Below are 24,114 nucleotides of genomic sequence, written 5' to 3'. Positions count from 1 at the left end.
AAGAAATTACTTTAGAAGTCAAAGCATGATAATACCAATGTTTTTTTGACTTTACTCAATCTCAGAAACATACCCCGTGGCATTATACTTGGCTCACCTGCTTAGAGACTTCTATCCAGGCAAACCAGAATTATACTATCAGTTCTAGTTTATTGCGTTCTAAAGCTGAACACAACAAAGCCATTAGGCCCCAGTAATTTAAGAAGCTTTCTTTTCAAAAGTCCAGCTATGACAAATCAAACAGATTTCTTAGTCCATTGAAAGAAGGAGAGAAAGTCAGGATACAAACAGTGAAAGGTTTTGACTGGATTGGTCAAGTAACGAGTATATGTGCAGAGCAAAGATCCAATTTTCTTAAATCCAAGGGTGTGTAGTACAGAAGTCACCAACATCTTCTTCCTGTAGCAGAACCGATATCGCAACATTGCTCCTATGACAAAGACTCTTAACTCTCAGAGTAATCCCACTGACATTACTGTTCCAGAACGTGTCTTGACTCCTAATACTGTTCCGGCAGATGGTCCCGAGGTTCCCAAGACTGAAAAATCAGCAGAGACATTTCCAGTTGCTAAACCAGATCCCAAATTTTATGTCGCAAGATATGGTCGCATCTCAAAGCCTAGTGTGAAATACACAGCAACTTTGGCATAGTTGTATATATGCACCTAGCTTTGTATAATTGTATGATTAAAATTATTCCTGGGTAAATTGCATATTTATTAATACCAATGACAATTTAAGAAACATTTCTCAAAGAGGGAGGATGTAGAATAACAGGCATGCTGTACCTTTAAGAAGCATCTCTAAGTCTGTGTGTGCATATAAATTCCAAGCACGTCATCTTCAGTGCCATTTTGAAGGCGCAGCCAGAGTGTTAACATCTATGTGCACGATAGCTAGTTTGTATGTAAGTTAAAGTTACTTAGCTTTGTTTATGATGTGTTTGTATAAAATAAAGCTGCTTAAACAAGAACCCAGAATGTTTGCTTGTTGCTTCCTGACCTGGCAAGCGAGAGTAGTTGAATCAGGTGAGGCCAAAGGAATGGAAACCAAATTTGTCAGACCAAGGGGCAATGAAGATGACCTTGCTCTTCAATCTTGTAGTTTTCTGAAGAAATCTGAGAATTAATGGAGTGGGAGGATACGCATATAAGAGACTGGGGGGGGGGCAATCGTGAAGTAGAGCATCCCTCAGGGATTCCCCCTGTGGGGGGGATTAGGGCAAAGTAGCTGCTGCATTTGTTGCTCAGGGGGGACACGAACAGATCGCAAGGCTGAGTCCACTAATGGAAGACTGTGTCTGAAATCTTTTTGTTGAGGGACCATTTTTTTTTTAGGTAGAAGAATGCACCTCCACAATTTGTCTGCTATCACACTGGATTTTCCTGGAATGTGCACTGTTAAAAGAAAGTGATTGGAACAGATCGCCCACTGCCACACTCAGAGAGGTTCTTAACACAGTGGGTAGGATTTGGTTCCTCCCCGTTTGTTGATGTACCAGACGACAGACTTGTTGTCTGAATGTACTGCAGTTGTCCCCAAAGGGAGAGCATCCTGAAATGCCTGCAATGCTAACAGCACTGCTCTCATCTCTAGGATATTTATGTGCAAATTGGCCTCTTTGGGGAACCAGGTGTCTTGGAGTGTCTTCCTCAAATACTGCCCCTCCACCCTAGCTGGGAAGCGTCCATGGTCACTATGACCTTGGGCTGAGGGGGAATGAACGGATGACCTTTTAGAACCTGGTTTGAATGAATCCACCACTTGAGATCTCTCTTGCAGGTGGGAGTGATTCTTATCTGGTAAGACACAGGCTGCTAAAGAACTGACCACTGAGCACCTAACATCTATTGAAGAATTCTCCTATAAAACTTGGCAAGTGGATAACATTATTGCTGCCACCTGGCTCAGGAATCAGTGAAGAATCAGACAAGCTGAAACTGAGGTGCTGTAGTTTATCTTTTTGACTTGGAGTCTTATAGTCGGTACTCTCAGTCATGGAAGGGAAGCAACAGCTGTTTTTGTATTGAGAACTGCTCCTACAAAATTTAAACTCTGAGTTGGTTGCAGATGAGACTTGTAGTAGTTTATGGTTATCCACAGAAGACAGCAAGTCTTGAGAACCTGGTCTCTTGCCCATGAGTTGATGCCTGGTCGAAACGGAAATGAGCCAGTCGTCTAGATATGGAAACACTCGGAATCTTAGCAGTTTCATCTGAACTGCTACTACTGCCATGCACTTTGAAAACACCCTGGGGGCTGTAGTGAGTCCAAAGGGCAGTACTCTGAATTGATAATGACTGGCTCCCAGCCGGAAGCGTAAGTACATTCTGGATCGTTTGTTCATTTTTATATGATGGTACATGTTCTGAAGGTCTGTTGAGCACATCCAGTTGTCCTTACCCAGAAAAGGGGAGAATGGACTGAACCATGACCATCCAAAATTTGGTTCTTCGAACAGTCTTGTTTAGCTTGGTGAGATCCAGAATTGGTCTCCAGTCCCCGGTTTTCTTTGGCACCAGAAAGAACCCTGAGTAAGTACCGGATTCTGTCTGGTCTCGCGGGACCTCTTGGATGAGTCTTTCTTTCTAGCAGCTTTTGTATCTGAATTTCTGCTTGTTCCCTCTGACTGGTGAAACATCAGGGATTTTTCTTGAGATTGGAGGTGAAAGGGAAAAGGGTATTATACCGCCTCTGGAAATAATCTTCTGCACCCAAGTATCATTTGTTAAATCTAGCCAGGTTCTCTGGTCCAGGGATAATCGTCCCTTGACCATCTCCAGAGGTGGACAATTAGGCCTCCTTTCAAGAGCACTGGTAGGGTCATCAAAGAATGATTCTCTGGAACCTTGGTTCTGCAGACCACTTCTGCCACGGGGGTGTCTTCATCCATTAGAGTTCCCTCCTCTGCCTCTGGGGGAACCTTCTCCACGTGCGTTTTGAAACGGACCCTAAGACTTCTTGAACCACATTTTTCTACCACCTCATTGATTCCTGGAAAAACTTAGTTGAGTCGAAAAATGCACACCCCTTGCAGACAGGGTCTTTACTTCTTTTTCACACCTGGATAGAGAGGGTCTTATGCTTTGGGGCTGAATAAAGACATGCAGTCAAAAGGAGGAAACTCAAAGGTGCATCCAGGGTTGCTTCCTTATGGAAACGCATAAACCCGCTGCCTTTGAGGTTTCTTCCGCTACATGTGAGAGCAATCTCATGGATGAATTGGATATGGACTGTAGGACTGTCAGCTTGGAAGTAACAGATGCCTCAACTTCATCAGAAACAGCATCCAAGAGTGTTAAAAAGTTGTTAAAACTAAATATTCTTCACAAAAAGTAAAACAGGATGAATAAAAAATAAAAATAGAACAAATACACCTATAGAAAATACATAGATTTTAATTTTAAGACAGAACTCAAAGAAATTCTATCATTGAGACCTGGTATTTTGCAGGCATTAGTTTTTATCTGCCATGTCAATTCCTTAAATTCTAGCCATTCGTCCATTGGTCCTCCTCTTGTTCCAAGGTTTACATGGTCTATGGCTCCAAACTTAAAGGTGTGTGTAGGACATGCACAAATGTGTTTACAAAGCACTGTTTATATTTTTATTCTTGACATCATACAGGTGTTGATACACCCTTTGCCTCAGTGCTCTTTTGGTCTACCAATATAGAAACTGTCGCATAGATCACAAACTGCTTGTTTCTGTTTCCCACTACTGACTGAAGAGCTTTCATTCTTCCTTTCAGTATTGACTTTTATGGTATTAGGAATATTATATGTAGATTATGGGACATGTTCCCTATTGATAAGGAAGTTCACTCAGTAGTGGGAAACAAGCCCACTATAGTGTACAAGAAGAAAGTCTGTCTGAAAGGCCTATTAGAAAGAGACTCTAGTGCACCTACACTGGGTGGTAGCTATAAATGCGGGAGATGTAGTCAGTGTCCAGCCATGTTTCAATGTGAGGTCATAAAAATCAGGTTATGGAATGGTAAAACCTAGGAAGAAATATTTTTGGTACTCAAAGTGGGTGGTGTATGTCGCAGTTTGTGATCTATGTGACAGTTTCTATATTGGTAAGACCAAAAGAGCACTGAGGTAAAGGGTGTATCAACACTTGTATGACATCAAGAATAAAAATATAAACAGTGCTTTGTACAAGCACATTTGTGCATGTCCTACACACACCTTTAAGTTTGGAGCCATAGACCATGTGGACCTTGGAATAAGAGGGGGACCAATGGACGAATGGCTAGAATTTAAGGAATTGACATGGCAGATTAAAACTAATGCCTGCCAAATACCAGGTCTCAATGATGTTTCAAAATTAAAATCTATGTATTTTCTATAGGTGTATTTGTTCTATTTTTATTTTTTATTCATCATGTCTTACTTTTTGTAAAGAATATTTAGTTTTAACAACTTTTATTAAGCTTTGTATAATGCTTCTTTTTAAGGAAATGATGTAATTACATTGACTAATGGTTAGGTGGGGAGTACCTTGTTCTAGGAAGTAACTTAGCAGTCATCTGAAAGTCAGATTCGAATTGCCTTGGATATGATGAAGTGGGATCCAAGAAGCTTTGCCTTTATCAGATCCGACTTAGGAGGTAAACTTTTTCCTTAGCAGGATCATGTATTTTTGCCTTTTTTTAGATCCGGGGTTGAGACTGGGTCCTTATGAGACCTCTTTCTTGAGGGGTCCAAAGCCGAGGAGGAGGAAGATGGCTTTGGAGAAGAAGTTTTCTTAGTTTTTGTCATTGAGGGAGAACCCGCAGACATAGCCTCCCCAATGTGCAAGGATTAAAGCCATGGCATATAGAGCAGTCCTCTTGTAAATGGAGAGGGCCAAGACAATAGACAAAGTGTTTGGGCATCAGAAAGTGGCAGCTTGTGTCCACACTTTGAACACTTTTTAAATCCTGCTGGTTTATCGCTATCACCAAGTCAAAATATAATGATAACAAAAAATAAATAAGATAACTGTTAACACTACAATAACAGAATGAAGAAAACTTTGGATAGGGAAATATAGAGAAAAAAAGGGAAGGAAATACCAACAATGGTAAAAGAGCTATGACAGTGTCATACAAGAAAAGGAGAAATGGACAATAGTATCAGAGTACAAAAAATACACGATGGAAAAAAAAAGGGGGCAAAAACAACAAGAAGTATATAAATGTGTGTAAGGGACAGTAACAAAGAAAGTTTTTAATTAAGGAATACAAAAAAATAACACACTTGTCTGCAGAACGTTTGAGAGAGATGGAAGACCATGACATTTGCTTGAAGCAGCAAATTAGATCTAAGGTAATTGGGGTTGGTGCATTGTGGGTAAGGAAGAAGCTAGAGTGTTTTGGTTGCCACAAGGTTTAGCAACGGCCAAGTCAGATCTGAGGGATCGGATCTGAACCCATCAATTGAAAACTGACATAATCAGATCAGATATTTGGAAGGGCTCCATGGACTAGGATAAAGCATTTAGGTGCTCCCTCTGTCCATTAGCAGTACACCGTTCTGGTAAATTTTCATTACATTGACCAAAGTTACACTTGAATATGGTGAGTAATGAACTTTGTTTTATGTACATGAGGACTCTATTCCACAGTTGTGGTATCCTCTGAGAGACATACCTGTTCCTCCAAACCATTCCTTTAATGATACAGAAGAGGCTTACGTCCCTAGATCAAGCATTTCTGATACTTCACATCTGCAAGTCAAATAGGATGCCTTGAACACCAGACACAAATCACCTCTTAACAGTCTGTAAGATACTGAATACAGTGTTAGGGCTTTGAGGCAGTCCATGTAGGGCGCATTGTTTAGCATTATAGTTGTTGCATGTGTCTGGACAGACATGCCAAAAAAGCCAATATACTCAACAAATGGTCTAATGAGGGATGAATAAAGGGGTAAGCAACATCCTGGATCTAGAGGCAATCTTCTTGTTTATGAGCTAAGCAATACAGAAGGACTTCCTTGCCACAGTGGACCCATGTTGGTCAAAAGTTAGCTCACTGTTCACATACGTTCCCAAATTCCAAATTACTGGGCAACTCTAAGGGGGTGTGTTGTCAATAGGTTAAGTCTCGGGGGGCAGACTTTCCAAAGAGGACAATAATGCATTTTTTTGTCTGGGACCAGTCTGTTGGGGATACAATCATTGCTTCTAGCTTGAAGTCATCTGCAAACCTAGTTAGTCAGAGCTCTCTGGTATTGGCTTTTACATCTGAAAAGTAGATGCCAAACAGAAATGATTCCCACAGCAAACCCTGGGGGACTCCAATGGTGACTGGTCTTTTTGTGGAGGTAGTTTCCCTAATTTGTTCTCCTGCACCCTACCTGTGAACCAGCTGGCAATCCAATGGATGATACAGGGGTTTATTCCTACTTTATTAAACTTTTCTACTATGCCCGAGTGAGGGATTTTGTCAAAAACCTTGACCTGGTTGAAGGAAGGAATTGAGCAATTTATGTAATGTTTGACTGACAGCCAACTGTTATAAAAAAAGAAAACATATAATGTATAAATAGGCGTAAATGGAAAAGATGTTAATATGGTTTGTTTATTAATAATCTTATGTAGTAATTTAAACAAAAAAGAGCATTGGCTAGATCGAGGTAGGCATTAAATGTGATTTTACCTTCATCCATTGTTTTGATGACCTCTTCAATAAAAGTCCACTAGGCTGAGTTAGAATGACCTACCACTGATGAATCCAAACTGAGATGGGTCCAGTGTTTTGCAGTCCCTATGCCCTTATTAATTCCACGAAGATCCTTCCCATAGCTTTGGCTGGTCAGACTTATGGGTCTGTAATTGCCTGCATCCATAGAAGGTCTTCCATTATGCATGGGGGGGATCATTTGGTTGGGTGTTTCCCATGTGGGCATTGCACTCATTGTATCCAGGTGGACAAGACCAAACAATTCTCTAGCAGGAACACTGGACAGGTTTATGATATTAAGTTCTTAGTTAATTGCTCTAGTGAATGGTTGATTTATTTGGCCAACTGCTCATGTTCTGCGTTTTATGTAGGACAAACTTCGAGACCTGTTAAACTCCGTATTAGTGAACACGAGTGATATTAAAAATAAGAAAGCAAGCAGTGCCTTGTATAAGCATGTTTTGAATCACCCTACAGCCATTTTTAGATTTACTGTAATAGCTATAGTTATGGGTAAGAAAGGGAACAAGGTTGGCTGGCACAATATATTAAACTCCAAAGAAAGGAAATGGATAACTAAACTGGGGGGGATTATCCCCCCCCTGGGGTCAATGAGCAATTGTGACCAATCATGTTCTCATGCCAATTAACTGTTGTGTATATATTATGTGGCTATTTGTGGAAGTTCTGTCACACTGAGGAAGGCTATGTAATTTGTTGCCAAAACTGGTCTGTTTATTGTTACATTAAATATATATTCTTTCCACACCACTTTGGACTGGCAGTACTTTTTTGACTTTGCTTATCTTTTTGGTGCCATGCCCTTGCCGTACCTGCTGAGGCTGGCTGCTGTATAATCTGCACCCAAGCATCTGATGTTATTTGTCGCCAATCATTTTGGTAGAGGGATAAGTGTCCCCTGACTGCTTCCAGAGGAAGACAATCAGGCCTCCTTTCAGGAGCACTGGTAGGGTTTACCAGAAAAAGAGTCTCTGAAACCCTGACTTTACAGGCCACCTCTGCTACTGAAGTTGCCCCCTCTGCCCCTGGGGAAACTACCTCCACGTCTGTCCTAAATAGCCCCTTGGGACTTTTTGAACGACTTTTCTACTACTTCTCTGATTTCTACAGAAAGGCCATTGATGTGTGGAAAATGTATGCCCACAGCAGAAGGGATCTTTCCATCGTTCTCATACCTAGATAAAGTTTCTCTAACCTCTGGACCAAACATGGACAATCCGTCAAAGGGTCCATTGATGACTGGAGAGTTAAATGGGTCTGCAAAGTCACATATCAACAATCAACAATGTCCAGTACAGGAGGAATAGCTAAAGGCCTGTGTTGGGGCAGGAGTAAGAAATCCCTAAGCCTCTTTTTGGAGTCACAGTAATCCTGGCTCTCCCAGCGAAAATGCTCCCTAAGAGTAAGCAAGGTTTCACCAAAAGAGAAATCCTCTGGAAGGGAAGCAGAGGGAATGGAATCCTCTGCATCAGAATCCTCATAGGTAGATAAGGGTAAATCCTGGTCATCAGAGAAAACAGAAATTTCAGAGTCCTGATCAGAAGAATCAGAATTAAAATCAGTTATAGGTCTCTTAAGAGGGGGAAGGGTGGCTTCCCCTGATTAGAGTAATAAGGTCTACAGCCATTCTTATCATTTGTTTTTTAGGCATAGGGGCCTGACCATGCAGTCTGGGCGTCGGTTTTCTAGACACGGATCGAGTTTTAGGCCTTGAAGAAGAAGATGGCGTCGATTTAATATGGAAGTCAGTACGCCTGAATACACCCTCAGAAGCCGGTGCCTGCACAGCGGCTCCGGACCCATCCAAGGTAGAGACAGCCGCAAGTTCCACAGTCGAAGCAGCATCTCGTGGCATACCGGACTCCGAATGAGTCTCAGTAGAGGCCTGCGAATCTAAAGTAGTGGGTATCAGGGGCTGCGAAAGCGCCTCACTGACTACCAGTGAACTGGCGACTGGCTTAGGAGAAGTGTCGTCAGCAGCTTTGGACCTATGAGGTCTGTCTCTGTCTTTATCTTTGCATTTTTTCGGAATGTCGGTAGTCGGGTGGCTTACCTAAGCCATTTCTGGATAACTGAACTGAGTACCAAAATATTTAGAAGCGTAAATAAACTGATGTTGAATAGTTCAAGGTTTGAATAAGGCACAAATTTGACAGCGAGGTATGCCATGGTCTGGGCCTAAGCAAGGAATGCAGTACGAATGAAAATCTTTATGAGGTATTTGCTTTCCACAAGAAATACAATTGTCAACTTTTACTGACATCGGTTTAGAGCAAGAAAAAGGTTCCCCAACTGGGTACTTAGCTTAGTTAAGACTTCGGTTCTGAAACTCGAAAACGAAAATTTCAGGAGTTGGCCAACCGGCACTTGCAAAGTGCTTCTGCTTCAGGCACCGCACAGCAAGAAAGACTGATGTAATGGCGTCAGCTGCATGCTTTATACCCCCGGACTACCTGACGTCATGGAAGATGAGACTGCACCCGACGCAGGACCCAAGACTTTGATAATCAGGCCGACTGAGGGGTACTGCAAGCAGATAACCCAAATGTGATGACTGCAACAGTGAAACACGAAGAACATCTGGGTGAACAAATGGCGTGTAACTAAGGAAATAATTTTTTTGAGCTGGGATACAGGATCTGAGTTGCCTAGGCATAGTAAAGTCTTGTTAAGTTTAATTCTGGTGGCTGCCAAAAAAGCAATTACTAGAAAATGGAAATCAAAATCTAAACCAACTACAGTTAAAGTCGTAAATATTGTAACAGAGACAGAAGAACAGTAAGTGGTATGTTTGGAAAAGGGGAGGAGTAAATTACATAAGAAAAAAATGGACATTGTGGGAACAATACATGTTTTGGACAAGGAATGAGGTTTAAGAGAAGATAGGAATTTAATAATTTGTATAATGTTGCTTAGATTATATGTCACATATACGGTTATATATTCTATAAGGTTTGTAAATGTGAACGTGTTAATACAGTTTGATTACTTTTATATAAAATGCAAGTTTGCCTATGTCACAAGTGATAATTCAATAAATGTGCTTAAAAAAAGGTATGAGGGGACTGAGAAACTGACCAGCACATAGGTGCAACAGAGACAGCAATGCAGGTGTTGTACTGGACTATAACAGCGAAGAAGAAGCTGAGTCCTAAGACACAGCATTCAATTTACCAATTTATTTAGCATGTCCCCATCCTCACCTATGGTCATGAACTTTCAGTAGTGTCTAAAAGGATGACATCACAGATCCTTCACAGGGTTGCTGGACTCCCTCTCTGGAACAGGGGGAGAAGCTCAGCAATCCTGGAGGAGCCATTGTTCCTCAGCTCACTGGGGGTGAGGCCTTGGGGCAGATCTATGATATGCTTGAAAGAACAGCTGTGTAAGCAAACTTAGAAAACAGATAACTTTAGTAGTAGCCTAAGCTTTACGAGACACAGCCTGACAGGATCAGAACAGCTTCCAAAGTTTTAGTGCACCTTCTATGCACTCTAGCCACTGTAGAGCGCAAGACAGCCAAATAAAGTCAGTGGTTAGGGCTCCAAAACTTTTGAACCATCTTGCCTCAGAAGGGAGATGCTACAGCCCTTCCAGATAGGAGCACTAATAAAATTATATATATATATATATATATATATATATATATATATATATATATGTACATATATCTAATATCTATATCACACCCTGGCATAAAGAAACAAGAAAGCAGAGGGTGGAAGGAGGCTGCATCTACTGCAGCAGTGATCTCTTCAAACATCTATTCTTAAGGTAACTTTACTTACACAACAGCACTATTTTCATCATTAGAGCACTATTACAGTAAACTAATTTTGTTTGGATGAATTGCAGAGCTTAGAAAGAAATACAGAAAGGAGAAGGAACATAGAAAGAAATACAGAAAGGAGAAGGAACAAAGTCAAAGAGCCCCAAAGGAGCTGTCTTGACAAAGCCAGTACTGTACCTGCAGAAGGTCTCCAGTTTGTAATTCTTGGTAAAATATGCACAGAAGAACAAATTGCTTCCTCTAGTATATTTCTAGAGTTCATCCCTTTCCAAAAAAAAAAAAAAGTTACAGAAGTAGCCAGAGCCCAATGAATGGGTGCCTGAAGTGTCTTGTTATGGTGAGAACAAGAAAAAAAATGCATAAGGACAGCCACTTTGAAATTGTCCATTCTGACACTGGATTGTTATCTTTTTCTTGCTTTCACAGAAGACAAACAGTTCATCCAAAGTTCTGAAGGTTCTCATTCTGTTGATGTAGTATTCAAGCCACTTGTGGACATCTATGGTGTGCAAAATTCTCTCTCCTCATTTTTTTAGATTCGGGATAAAACAGGGAGATGAATTGCCTGGCTAAATGTAAACACTGAAAATAACCTTATAAAGAAAAGAAGTATTTTTCTCAAAGGTTACTATATTTTTGTAAAAATAAGACCGGGAGGACTCACCACAAGACTTTGCAACTCATATACTATTTGCAGAAGTTAAGAGGAATGTATAACACTGTTTTTAGCCTCATGAGTAGGTTCAAAAAGAAATGGAGCAAGACTTTCCAGAAAAAAATTAAGATCACAGAAAGAAGCCACCTGTATTCTAGGTAGGCAGATATGTAAAAACCCTTTCCAAAACTGTTTCATTTGAAGAGATGGCCGATACATGAATTCTACTAAAAAATAAGAAATGCCAGAGGATAGCACATAAACACTGCAGAGCCAAAGGAGTCTGAGCCATAAAAGAGTCCAGGTTCTTGTCTTGGCACCAACTGAAAAATCTTCTCCACTTACCGTTATAGGATAAGCTAGTAGTGGGTTTCTTTGCCTCCTTTAATACCTGCTGCATGTCCTCAGGTGCATTAATCAACCCCTGTACTGAGTATGTCCATTCTGCGAGAAAGCTTGCGATAACTGCAGTTGGCTATTTCCAAAAGAAGGAAGAACCACTATTGTCTGTGCCAAAAGGGAGTACTTCTGTATCTTTAGAAGACCCCTGGTTACCACAGGAAAAGATGGCATGGCAAAGCATACAGAAATACTCCCATCCATGGGAATGAAAATGCATCAGTCTTCCCACTCACTTTAGAAGGAGAAGAATTTCCTTCAGAATTTCCATAACTGTGTGTTTTGGCTGCAGATGACTAGAGCTACTGGAGAAGTTCCCCAGATATGGATTAATCCCTGGGAAAAATCAAAGTGGAACTTCCATTTGTGCAGGTCTGTCCTGGTCCTGCTCAACTCATCTGTAATGATGTTTTGCTGTGTTGGAACACAGGAAGCCTGGAGGAACAGACTGGACTGAATCAGTACACTCAATGCTACCTAGCTAGTCCACAAAGAAAGTAGGACTTGGCATCTCCTCATTTATATACCACATCACTGCAGTATTATCTGTGATTATTAATACAAGGGGGCATGGAGTCCAATGATTGTTCATAGATTTAAAGCATTTATGAAAACCATCATTTCTTTGACATATATGTACTTTAATTTGCCTTGGCTGTTTCAAAGGCCCTGGTCTTTCACCCACGTAGACACAGCTCCATAACCAAAGTCTGATACATCTGTGGTTACATAATGAGTAGAGTCTGGAAGGGAAAAAGGGAGACCTGAGTTGAGTTTTAATTGATTCACCCACCAAAATAACTCCTTTTTCACAAACCCCATCACTGGGATCTGAAATGAAAGGGGGTTCTGGTGTTGGACACAAACTGGTTTGAAGAACCACTGAATTTTCCTCGTACGAAGTCTGGCTAAAGGAAATGTGAGAATAGTATAGGCCATGAAATCTCGAATATCTGTGATATTCCCTGGTGGATGCTGACGTCTGGATGGAAATATCAGACTGTTCCTTGAAACATCCAACTTTGCCCTGAGGTAGATAAGGAGGCCATCATGAGGGATGTGTCCAGTAGACATCCCAGAAACACTATCCTTAAGATAGAATGAGAAAGGATTTCTCTGTGTTCACCAGAATACCCTGTTTGACCAAAAATTTATTATCCAAGCCAGAGATGTTGGACAACTTGTGAAAGAATCTGGCAAAATAAGGTAATCATTTAAATATGGGAACATGTAAAAGCCCTGCAACCTGCAATGGGCTATTACAGCAGCCAGGTACTTCATAAACACTCTTGCAGCTGCTGATAACCCAAAAGGCAAGGCAGAAAACTGAAATTGTAAACTGGACACAAAATCATAAAAAGCATCTGAATTCTTTGAGAACTGGAATGTGCTAAGCAACTTTTAAATCCAGAGTTAATACACTACAAAGGTGGAATGAGAGGTAAGAGACTGTAGACAGCATTTTGAATTTTGATGTGAAGGACTAGAAAGGGAAGGGTTAAAACAGGCCTCCATTTTCCTACTTTCTTTCTTTGTCACCAGAAAGATTCTTGAAAAAAACTTCTCTCTATTTGATACAGGAGACATAACTTGCAACAGAGATCGCATCTAGTCTACGATAGGAGGGAACAAAGAGGTATGATCAGATGGATGCAGAGGAATTCCTTGAAAGATAAGAAGGAAATACTACTGCCAGTTATAGCCTCTTAGGATGACTATCAGTACTCAAGTGTCTGAAGTTATCTGGTGACACACAGAGAAGTGACCTAGACTTTGGGATAAGCTTTACAGAATTGCCAGGGTGGGGAGGGAAAACACCCTAGGGTCATTTAGTCAGTCTGATTTCTTAGACTGAACTTTTAGTTTGGGAGGGCCCTCCTTTTTAGTCTGAACTTTCCTGACATTGTTTTATGAAATTTTGTTTGCCTCTGCCTTGGTGGGAATGCTACTGTCCTTCCTGAAACAGAACCCTGAAGTAGAAGAGAAGTTCCATGATAACTTTGGAAAAAGGACTGAAAAATCTGGGTAAGCCCCTGAATTAAATTTCCCCTTTCATCAAGCCTTTTAAAGACATCAGCAGAGGAAGGACCAAATAACATGCATTTATCCAGGGAAATATTGATTTTTCAGCTTTGGCATCCTCTGGTAAAATTTGAGAATATAGCCAGGTAAATCATTTCATCACTGACCCAATGTCAACTGCTCTATAAACATTAGCAGTGCCCTAGGCTCATTTTAGAGAATGTCTGGTTACCTGACACACAGAAGTTACCAAGGAATTCAGATAAATGCTTCAGCCTCTGAAGAAGGAAGGTCACCAATTAATTAATTTCCTCATACTGCCTGAAGAAGCCATCAGAAACTTATACAAGTAAGCCTGACAATTTACTATTCTAAAGACCAAAGTGGTGGAAGTACAAGCCTTCATCTCAAACCTATCAAAGGCTTTTCCCAGCTTTTCAGAAACAAAAACAAACAGGGTTCGCTGCCATAACGAGTTTGACAGAAGCTGATTTTAACAAAGTAATTACTACAGGGTCTGAACTGAGGTTAGAAAAAAGGAACTTATAGGCAAAGGGTATCTTATATAATCTATTGAGCTTTTTTGGACCAGGAGCAGGTGAATGATGGCCAGGCAAATTGCTGGCTGCCACCAAATCTTCCAATAAGGCTGCCAGCACAGGAGGCACAGCTGCAGGTTGGGGAAAATTCAACTTTAATAAGTAATAATAACTTTGCTGTCTCTCTACTATTTATTTTTGCTCTCACTGAAACAAGTCCTTTATTCTGACAACAGTATCGTAAAAATCAGCTCGTCAGGAGGGGGAATATGAAGCATAACATTCCATAAATGTCAGATTCCTCATTCTGTGTACTGGAAACTTGAGAAGTACAGTGCAACTCTAATTTCTGTCCCTTAGACTGGGAATCAGTATCTGAGATAGGGGAAAACAGTTTTCTCTTTAAATGAGGGCAAGTCTCAGGAGTTGCAGACTGAATAGAAAAGATTGATTGAAGTCATCTATGAATAAACCCTTAGGAAATCCCAGACAATCCTGCTTATCTGTTTTAGAAGAAAAATGTATAGTTTTAGTTTTCCTTTTCCTGAGAGATCCCCCCCCAAAGAAAAACAGCAGGTTGAAGGAAGATCCCTTCCCCCTAGAAGGGAGCTACTGAGTCTGGCTTAGCAAAGGAATATCTCCAGGTTCCTTCTCAGATGCTGGCAAGAGTGATTCTCCCTTACACAAAGAGGGCAGCGAAACATCACCAGCAGACATGCCTACCTCATGATCCTCAATGGCTTCCACTGGAGCACCATCAAGGAGACCAAGAGAAAGTGTGAAGCGTTCAGAGTAACGCAATCTGGCTACGCTGGAGTCACCCATAATGATCTAAGGCACAGGAGAAGCCGGAGTCAAGATTCAAGCCTCCCTGATAACTTTTTTCTTTTAGCAGCTGAAGGTGGAAATTATTTATGTTACCAGGATGCTGGGTCCATGTCCTAGATGCAAAGATTATTTGTCAAGTAAACAGCAAAGCCATGAAGAGTCCATCTAATTTCCTAATTGAAAAATAAATGTTTGAGGTAAACATTTTAGTGACAACCACCAAACACACTAGCCCCCAACCCTAGCAATTTAATTTTTGACAAAAAACACCTTCTTCCACAAAAAGTGATCATTTACAAGATAATCCCCACAAAAAAACAGGACTGACTGTATAATGAAAAATGGTGTCCGCCAAGCAGACAATAGAGACTAGGAGAGTCAGTCTAACAACATTTGATGTATGATGTTTTGGTGACAAGATGCAAAACCATAAGTCTCAGCGCCTAACTAGAAACTTTGCCAAAAAAAGTAAAACTTTTTTCACACAAAAGATAATAATCTAACAAGGATTCCCCAACAAGGAATCCTGACTAAAAATTACCAATCTAATGTAAAACGTTTTGGTGACACCCACTAAAAATAATATTCCTAGTCAGTAGCATAATTTTTTGACAGGAAAATTAAACATTTCTACACAAAAAAAATGATAAAGTGGAAGATATTCCTCGGCAGGGTACTTATCTGCCCAACCTTGGAGAAGCACGAGCTGACCAAACTCTTGGAGCCCAATGAGAAGAGGACACTCCAGCAGCAAAAATGTTTCAGCGCCCTAGCCACTGACTTTATATTGATTTCTCAAGCTGTACAGTATAGGGTGTATGGAAGGTGCCCTAAAGCTTTGGAAACTGTTTAGCTGGTCCAGTCCTAGCAGGATACATCCCATATATTTTAGGCTACTGCAACATCTAATAGCAAACACAGCGGGTCTCAGAATGTCTTACCATTCCCACAGGGTGGGCTGGAAACTTTTGACTAGTACATGGAAATATGGTCTTCACTAAGCTTTCCACCACGATTCTCACCAGGAGGGTGAGCAGTTTAGAAAATGGATGGATGGATGGGTGTACTACAGGAAAAAATGTTTTCATTAATATGCATACATGCAAACATATTTTTTAAGAAGTGTGTTGGAGCAGAAAATTAGAAGCAGCAAGAGAAATTATGGGATATCATTATATTGGAAACATTTGCTTTTTAGAGTTGTCAACAAATAAATTAGTCTCTTTCACAAAACAAGGTAGCACTCACTAGTTTTCCGGTGGGTATAGATTGACTCCAAAAAGTTTAGGGGCCAGGAAAAGAAAACTCTGACCACTGAAGGCAATTTTTATAAATGATGTGAAAGTTTAGAAAACTTGAAAGGAAAAATATAAGGCTGAAATGGCAGTAATGAACTGAAAATAGTGGTGTTCACAATGAGGAACAAGCATAAGGAACTACTGTGTTTTAACGGTTATCTGTACGGCTAACTTATTTTCTTCTGTGAAGCAGCAGCAGTGAGATAGAATCCATACACAACTTGTAAAAGTAGTATTTTTCTAACAACTATTCTATGTTTTAGAGTCAAGAAATGAGAAGTTTTCCAGGTCCAGAATAATTACTTGATAATTTTACTTTAAATTATTTCAGTATAATACTGAAGTTTTAAACTTTTGTTAAACCATATCTCCAGATACATGAATGTGTCTGTAGTCTTGAGAATACCGAAAGCATTCAATTAAGTTACCAAACGTTTAGGAATAAAGGCAAGTTCTTACTTGGCTCCAAACAATGTGGCTTTTCTCATTTTTTTTTTTTTAGAAGATGCATGAAATCAGTCCAGTGTTAAGGCAGATCAGGCTCTGCTCAGCATTTTTTTTATTAACTGCTTTTACCAACTGTTGCAGATGTGTCTGATGTATAAATGACACATCTTCAGCATGAAAGATTACTGGAAGGAAAGGAAGATCTGTGGAAAGTTAAACATAGAGAGAGGTAAAATACTAAAAGTATATATACTGACTCTTGGGGAACCCTTTTCATTGTGTGCATCAAAGGGTGGGTCTTAACTTTAATGTGAAGTTTGTTTCTGGGACAAAAACATTAAGCCAACCCAATGCCCAGTTTTATTTGCAATGATGATGGACAGGTTGACAGATGAGATCAGATACGAGTCCCTGTGGACTATGATGTTTGTGGATGACATTGTGATTTGTAGTGAGTGTAGGGAACAGGTTGAGGAGACCCTGGAGAGATGGAGATGTGCTCTAGAGAGGAGGGGAATGAAGGTTAGCAAGACTAAGACAGAATATTATGTGTGTGAAAGACAGGGAGGACAGAGGAATGGTGGGGATGCCGGGAGTAGAGTTGGCAAAGGTGGATGAGTTTAAATACTTGGGATCAGCGGTTCAGAGTAATGGTGAGTGTGGAAGAGAGGTGAAGAAGAGAGTGCAGGCAGGGTGGAGAAGGGTGTCTGGAGTGATTTGTGACAGATAGGCACCAGTAAGAGTGAAAGGGAAGGTCTATAAGATGGTAGTGAGACCAGCTATCTAATATGGGTCACAGATGGTGGCACTGATAAGAAGACAGGAGTCAGAGCTGTAGGTGGCAGAGTAAAGATGTCAAGATCTGCATTGGGTGTGACAAGGATGGACAGGATTCGAAAGGAGTACATTAGAGGATCAGCTCAGGTTGGACGGTTTGGAGGCAAAGCCAAAGAGGCGAGACTGTGTTGGTTTGGACATGTGCTGTGGAGGGATGCCAAGGACGGAGCTAACAGGTAAGAGAAAAGAGGAAGGCCTAAGATAAGGTTTATGGATGTGGTTGAGAGAGGATATGCAGGTCATTGGTGTGACAGAGCAAAATGCAGAGGATAGAAATACATGGAAACAGATGATCTGCTGTGGTGACCCCTAACGAGAGCAGCTGAAAGAAAAAGAAGAATGCCCTGTTAAAGCCTATGGCTCTGAAAAATTGGATGTAGCCCATTAGATCAAATGCTTTGGTAACATCTAAAAATATAGCATGGTCAAATTTCTTTAATCCACATTTATTAGGATGCCAGAGTCCAGATGACGCTTACAATGCTTCTTCCATTCCAGAAACTCAGCTGATTTGCTTTGTTATATAACAAAGCTAAAATACAGAGGTTTTGTTATCACTGGAAACAGACATATAATCTCAGGCATTACTTTGTCTAATAAGATTATAATGAATCTGAACAAGGTAAAAAATCCAATAGATTAACTTTTTATATAATTTGGTGTTGTAATGAGCATGTTCAGAAAATTAATCAAGGAAATTGGTAGGGGGAATCAAGATATATGTAGGACAATGTAGTCTGCTACAAATTAAAGATAATTAAATTAACAGATGCATACTGTTGTAAACACATTTGGTTTAATTCACAGAATATCCCTTTATTTGTCCTTTAGATTGTTAAGGTTTTCCCCTTCATTTTCCTGATAAACAATGCAGTGACTAGTACCTGACACTGAAGGAGAGAAAGTCCAGTGTACCTATGTATATATATAATTAATTGCAGTGTCTTTGTCCCTTGCCAAATCACTTATTATCTAATAACGATTAAACCAACCTCTCTCCTTGTGAAGTCTTTTGTTCACAGTTTTGAAACAAAGGCTGGTCATTCAGAAACTTGTCTGCCAAATAACTTGCACCAAAAGGTATTATCTGTTCCAAAAGTCTTGTGTCACAACAATTGGTAAATCAGGCAGGAGGTTGAGGTCCCAAGTTAAGAAAAAGAAACAAGGAGACAGAAAGACATCAATGAGGTAAAGAAGGTGGTGGTGATCGTTACAATATAGCAAGGACACCTGAATTCATTAGAAAATTGTACCCAGACAGTGGATGGATGACTGCATACAACACTATGGCCGATCTCCTTCATGGAAGTCTTTCAGTTAACAGGATTACCTCTGTTATTTCTGCTTGCACTCTCTCTAAGCAATGTGTTAGAACAGAGACGTCTGCCAAGAAACCTGACCAAAATGGAAAAAAAAGAGAGACCTAAAGAAATAATGGGAAACACTGACAAAGAGGAAAGATGTTGAAGCTTGGAAGATGGAAAGGAAGTGGAGGACCCATTACCGTACAGGCATTATACCAGCACTCATCTTAGACTCACTGTTGAAGGAAAAAAGTAGGAATAGTGCAAGAGGTACAGGATGTTTTAAACAATAAGCTGGTAGAAAATGGGCAGCAGTGGTGGTATGAGACAGGCTGCAATGTCAGATGCTATGCAAAATAAATAAATAAAGGTACAAGGTAAAAAAATTACAGAGAGCACTGCTGAATGTAAACAATAATGTAAAAATGTAAAAAAAAAAAGAAAGTAATTACTATTAATAACTCTATATAAAAGTGTCATGTCTCAAAGCATAACACTATGATAAATTTTAAAACCAATGGTTGTAACATGACCATTTAGGTCATACAAACAGAAGTGTGTGTGTGTGTGTGTGTGTGTGTGTGTGTGTGTGTGTGTGTGTGTGTGTGTGTGTGTGTGTGTGTGTGTGTGTGTGTGTGTGTTTGTAAGGGGGTTGTATTCAGTTTTGAAGAAGTCCTTTCTTAGATGAAAGTGCTAAACTTGAATAAAACAGTCTTACTAATAATCCCACTGTAACTTTTTCTTTGGTTCTTTGTTCTCACAGTTAGACTTTCCACTACAGATAATGCCATAAAAGGAGTAACAGTCAAGTCAGTGGAGGAGTAAGAGAGTATGAAAGGTCCCAAAAGACTGGAAGCAATTTTGATGGTCTTCCCAAGTGGTAAAGAGAGTGCCACCAATGGCTAAAACAAACAAGAACTGAAAAAAAAATATTTAAGTATTCCTGGTTTCATTAAACCTTTGCTAGTAGGCAGACAGCTATGAAGCATTTAAAAAACATGAAGAAATTAAGGCAGCAGGAAAATCAACTGGAAATTAAGAAAGAAAGGAAAGACCCACAAAGCTGATGTACATTCAACAGCAGAATACACCCACCAGAGGGACTAATGAAGAATGCAGAATACTGTGCATTTTAAAAGCAGTTGCATGCAACGCTATACTACTGATATCTGTAAAGCTGTTTTTGCATGTGCACATGCATGCAGAGGTATATGACTGCCGGTGTGATTTTACTGACTTTAAGGCATAGCCGGTTTTAGGCACCAGCGAACCCTGCGGTCGCTGGGGGCCCCCTGTTCCCTGGGGGCCCCCAACCACAGCAAGTTATCTTATCCTGATATTTTGTCACATCTGTAAAACCAATCAAAGCTAGTACAGAAGCCTTGTATACTTAATAAACTATGAGGGTAATAACTCTTATTTATATCTCCCTTAAAATTCAAAGATATTTCTGGTTGTAGTAACGGTGTTTTGTCAAGTAATAGGCATCAGAATTCCATTAAATATTTTACCACTGACATAGTGCTCCTGGTTTAGTTAAACCCTGCCTTTGGACATTTTCTCCACTAAAACTAACTACATAGCCAACTTTTGGTCCCTACAAAACTGTGGCTGCAGGGGGCCCCCTTAATCATCTTTGTCTGTGTGGGGGCCCCACAAAAGCTGCTGCTGGTTAGGGAAAAATGAGGAATGAAAAATGCATTAATTTCCTAATTATGCTCTTTAACATGAACAGGGCTGTGATATGACCCTGTTAGGATGAAGCTGATAATGAACATGAACAATATAAGCACTAGAGGGATCAGCAGCCCAGAGTGACTTACCTCAGTGCAAACTTTGGATTTTAAGAAGAGCTGATGCTTCGAACATCAGGGATAGTTTCTCTTTCAGGTAGTTTTATTACTAATACCAGAACACCAGATACTATAACTCAATTTATTTTCTTAAGAATTCAGTATAATCCCAAAATAATAGAATAAATGCTCAGAATCAGAAATATGTTTAAAGATGACTCTAATTCACTTAAAAAGTTACTAGAATAAAATCTTTTGCATCAACATCTATTTTTGGACAATAAATATAAAACTCAGATGTTTGGATTAATTGACTGTAATCCTGAATGATTTACCAATGATATTGATAATGACTGGGCCTGTGGAAAACCGCAGAATCCTTTATAAACGCATTCTATGAACACCTTCAGGAATGCATGGATCATGCGATCCCAAATAAAACCAAGACCCAATCCTCCAAAGGCAGACATCCTGTCTGGTGGACCCCAGCCATAAACAAACTATACAATAGAAGGAGGAAGCTACTAAATGATAGAGCAAAATCCCAAAAAGGGAAGGCATCACTGATCAGTATTAGCAAAAAACTACGGGCACTCATAAAATTGTCTAAGGCCAGCTTCGAGAAAAATTGCACAGGACACTAAGGATAATCACAAGGCTTTCTTTAGTTATGTTAGGAACCTGGGTGGTAATTCCCAGATATGCTCAGAATTAGTCCAAAATGACAAAAAATACACTGAACCCACAGACAATGCCAACATCCTAGCTGACAGGTTCAGCGCAAACTCCCCCCCACCAAAAGGGCAAATATCTATCCCAGCAGAGTGCTGCCCCCTGACATCTCAGATGCTCAGGTAAGAGCCGCCCTCTCCAAAGCAAAAAAACACAGCATCAATGGGACCAGACGGTGTCCCAGGCTGCGTCCTACATGAACTCCAAGAAGAGCTAAACCCAAACATAAAACTACTGTTCAATCTCAGCCTTACTACAGGATATGTGCCCAAAGAGTGGCATACCGCAACAGTGGTCCCCTCTCCATAAAGGTGGTGCCTCAACGGATCCTGGAAACAATCGCCCCATAAGCCTGACTAGCTTGGTCTGCAAAGCTATGGAAAAGATCATCATGGACCTCATAAATAAAGATATTGGGGACCTACAGACACTGGATTCCTACCCAGTTCGGCTTTGTTAAGGGCAGATCCTGCCTCTTAAACCTGGTTGATTTCTTGGAAAGAGTCACCAAGGCCATTGATGAGGGGAAGGTGGTCCACCAGCCTACCTGGACCTCGCAAAAGCCTTCGATACAATACCCCACTCGGGCATTATAGATAAGCTCACCAGCTTAAATATAAACCCCTATGTCACTAGATGGATTGCAAACTGGCTCAAGGACAGAACCCACATGGTTAGAATTGCTGGAGCCATGTCAGACTCCAAACCAGTTACAAGTGGTGTCCCACAAGGCTCAGTCCTGGGACCTCTCTTGTTCGGTATAGATTTCTCGGAGGTACAGGCCAACAGGGAAGGACTGTGGCTGACCAAGTTCGCAGATGACTGCAAACTAGGCGCCATAATCGACTCTCCAGCCGACACAAGCATCCTCCAAAAGGGCCTCATAGAAACAGACAACTGGTGCCAGAGCCATGGCCTCAAGCTAAATGCCAAAAAGTGTATAGTCATCCCCTTTGGCAAAAACAAAGTGCCCACAAATTACCACATAGGTGGTAATCCATTAAGTACAGAAGAAGTCATTAGGGACCTGGGGACCCAAGTTGATAGCAATCTCTCATTTGACAACCACGTAGCCAAAGCGGTTAGAAAAACATTTTATATAGCCCACCTAATCATGAAGGGATTCACATCTAGATCAGGGGAGGTCATTGTGCCTCTTTACTCATCCCTCATCAGGCCCAGAATTGAGTACAATGCCCCTTTTGGGATGTACCTTACCAGACACCTGCAGCAACTGGAAAGACCCCAAAAGTACCTCACCAAGAGGATCAAAGGGCTCAAACAGATGCCATATGCTGCCCGGTTAAAGAAACTCCAGCTCTACTCAGTGGCATACCGCCTGTTCAGAGGCGATCTGTGCCTGACGATAAAGCCATGTCCAACCCGAATTAATGGACATGCTGCACCTCAGAAAATCCAAATCCCATCGGCTACGCTCGAGAGACTTGAACCTCAGCACTAAAATAAATAGGACATGCTGGAGGGACAGATTCATAACCCAGAGGCTCCCTTCACTCTGGAATAAAATCCCAGTCCAGGTTAGGTAGAGTCCCTCATTGACTCTCTTCAAGAGGAATCTTGATGAGTGGATGGGAGATCGTAGGTTTACTCCGGGTATCACTTCTGTGTCACTGTTAGACAGAGGCACAGTATACTAACCTCGAAAAAGGGCATAGCAAAATAAATTTAAAATGGGTGGTGAAAGCCAAACACATTCTGGCTAGGCTTATAAATGCCCTAGGGCAGATAGCCTAGTATGAACCTATGAACCATCAAATCAGTCTTTTTACGAAGGATAAAGCAAAAGTATGAACAAAATCAGGGAAGGTCTGTGAATGTAGGGACAGCGACAGGTATGCATTACTCCTCAATGAGATAAATCTTACCGCTTCTGCTGTTTAACGACTGCTAAACAGCAGTGACTAATCTGATGTGACAGTACCAGTGTTGCACAAGGCATTGCTGTTTGCTGAAATAAGTACATAACTAGTACTGCTGTGGCTTATGCATGTGTGTGTGTGTGTGTGTGTGTGTGTGTGTGTGTGTGTGTGTGTGTGTGTGTGTGTGTGTGTGTAAAAAACATCACTGATTTTTATATGTGCATGCACCCAATAATGCCAGGACACAGACATTATTCTGTGTATCAGTAAAAAATGTACCTAACAAGTAATTATATTTCAAATGCAAGACATAACATATATCACAGAACATTCAGACACTTCAATATTATTGTAGTCTGGTTGCCCCCACTCACCAGACTGTCTAAATGGATAATGGGGACTCCCTTTATCATCCTTGACTCTGTGGGGGCCCCCACCAAAGCTGTTGCTTGTTGGAGAAAAATGTATCAATTTTCTGAATACGCTGTTAAACCCGAACGGTGCTGAGATATGACCCTTTTAGGATAAAGCTAATAGCCTCTGTTTACAACCACACCCATTCTAAAACCAGCCCTGCTCAAATGTGTGTGTGTACATAAAGCTGCTACAGGTTATGAGGGGCTAAAAATTTTGTGGATATTACATCTTTAATTTTCATCACAGTCAAACCTTAGAGGTGCGCACATGAAGTTATTACAGCCTGTGTTTGAGCTGAGGGCAGTGTTTCTCACAGACCTCAGAGGTGTACAAAGATTGTGTAAGAGAGGTGTACCGTCTAGGAGCAACAAATTTGGATATTACTGAAATCATTCTCACAATCACATACTAGGCACATATACATGTAGCTGCCTTTGACGGCTGGGGTGAAAAACATGCTATGTATATCATCAATCACT

The 24,114-nt window shown here is 40.7% G+C and overlaps 1 protein-coding gene across 3 annotated transcripts in view; it reads right to left on the bottom strand.

Moving 5' to 3' along the window:
* TBC1D23 (TBC1 domain family member 23) overlaps positions 1 to 24,114 on the bottom strand; it is a 1,834,851-nt gene that overhangs the window by 1,634,968 nt on the left and 175,769 nt on the right. The gene's annotated exons all lie outside the window — the stretch shown is intronic.

This window comes from Protopterus annectens, chromosome 5.part0, assembly GCF_019279795.1.
Source record: "Protopterus annectens isolate FY-2018-M chromosome 5.part0, PAN1.0, whole genome shotgun sequence".
NCBI lineage: Eukaryota > Metazoa > Chordata > Ceratodontiformes > Protopteridae > Protopterus > Protopterus annectens.
Note: the sequence above shows the minus strand (reverse complement) of the source record. Positions and strands in the feature narration are given on the sequence as shown.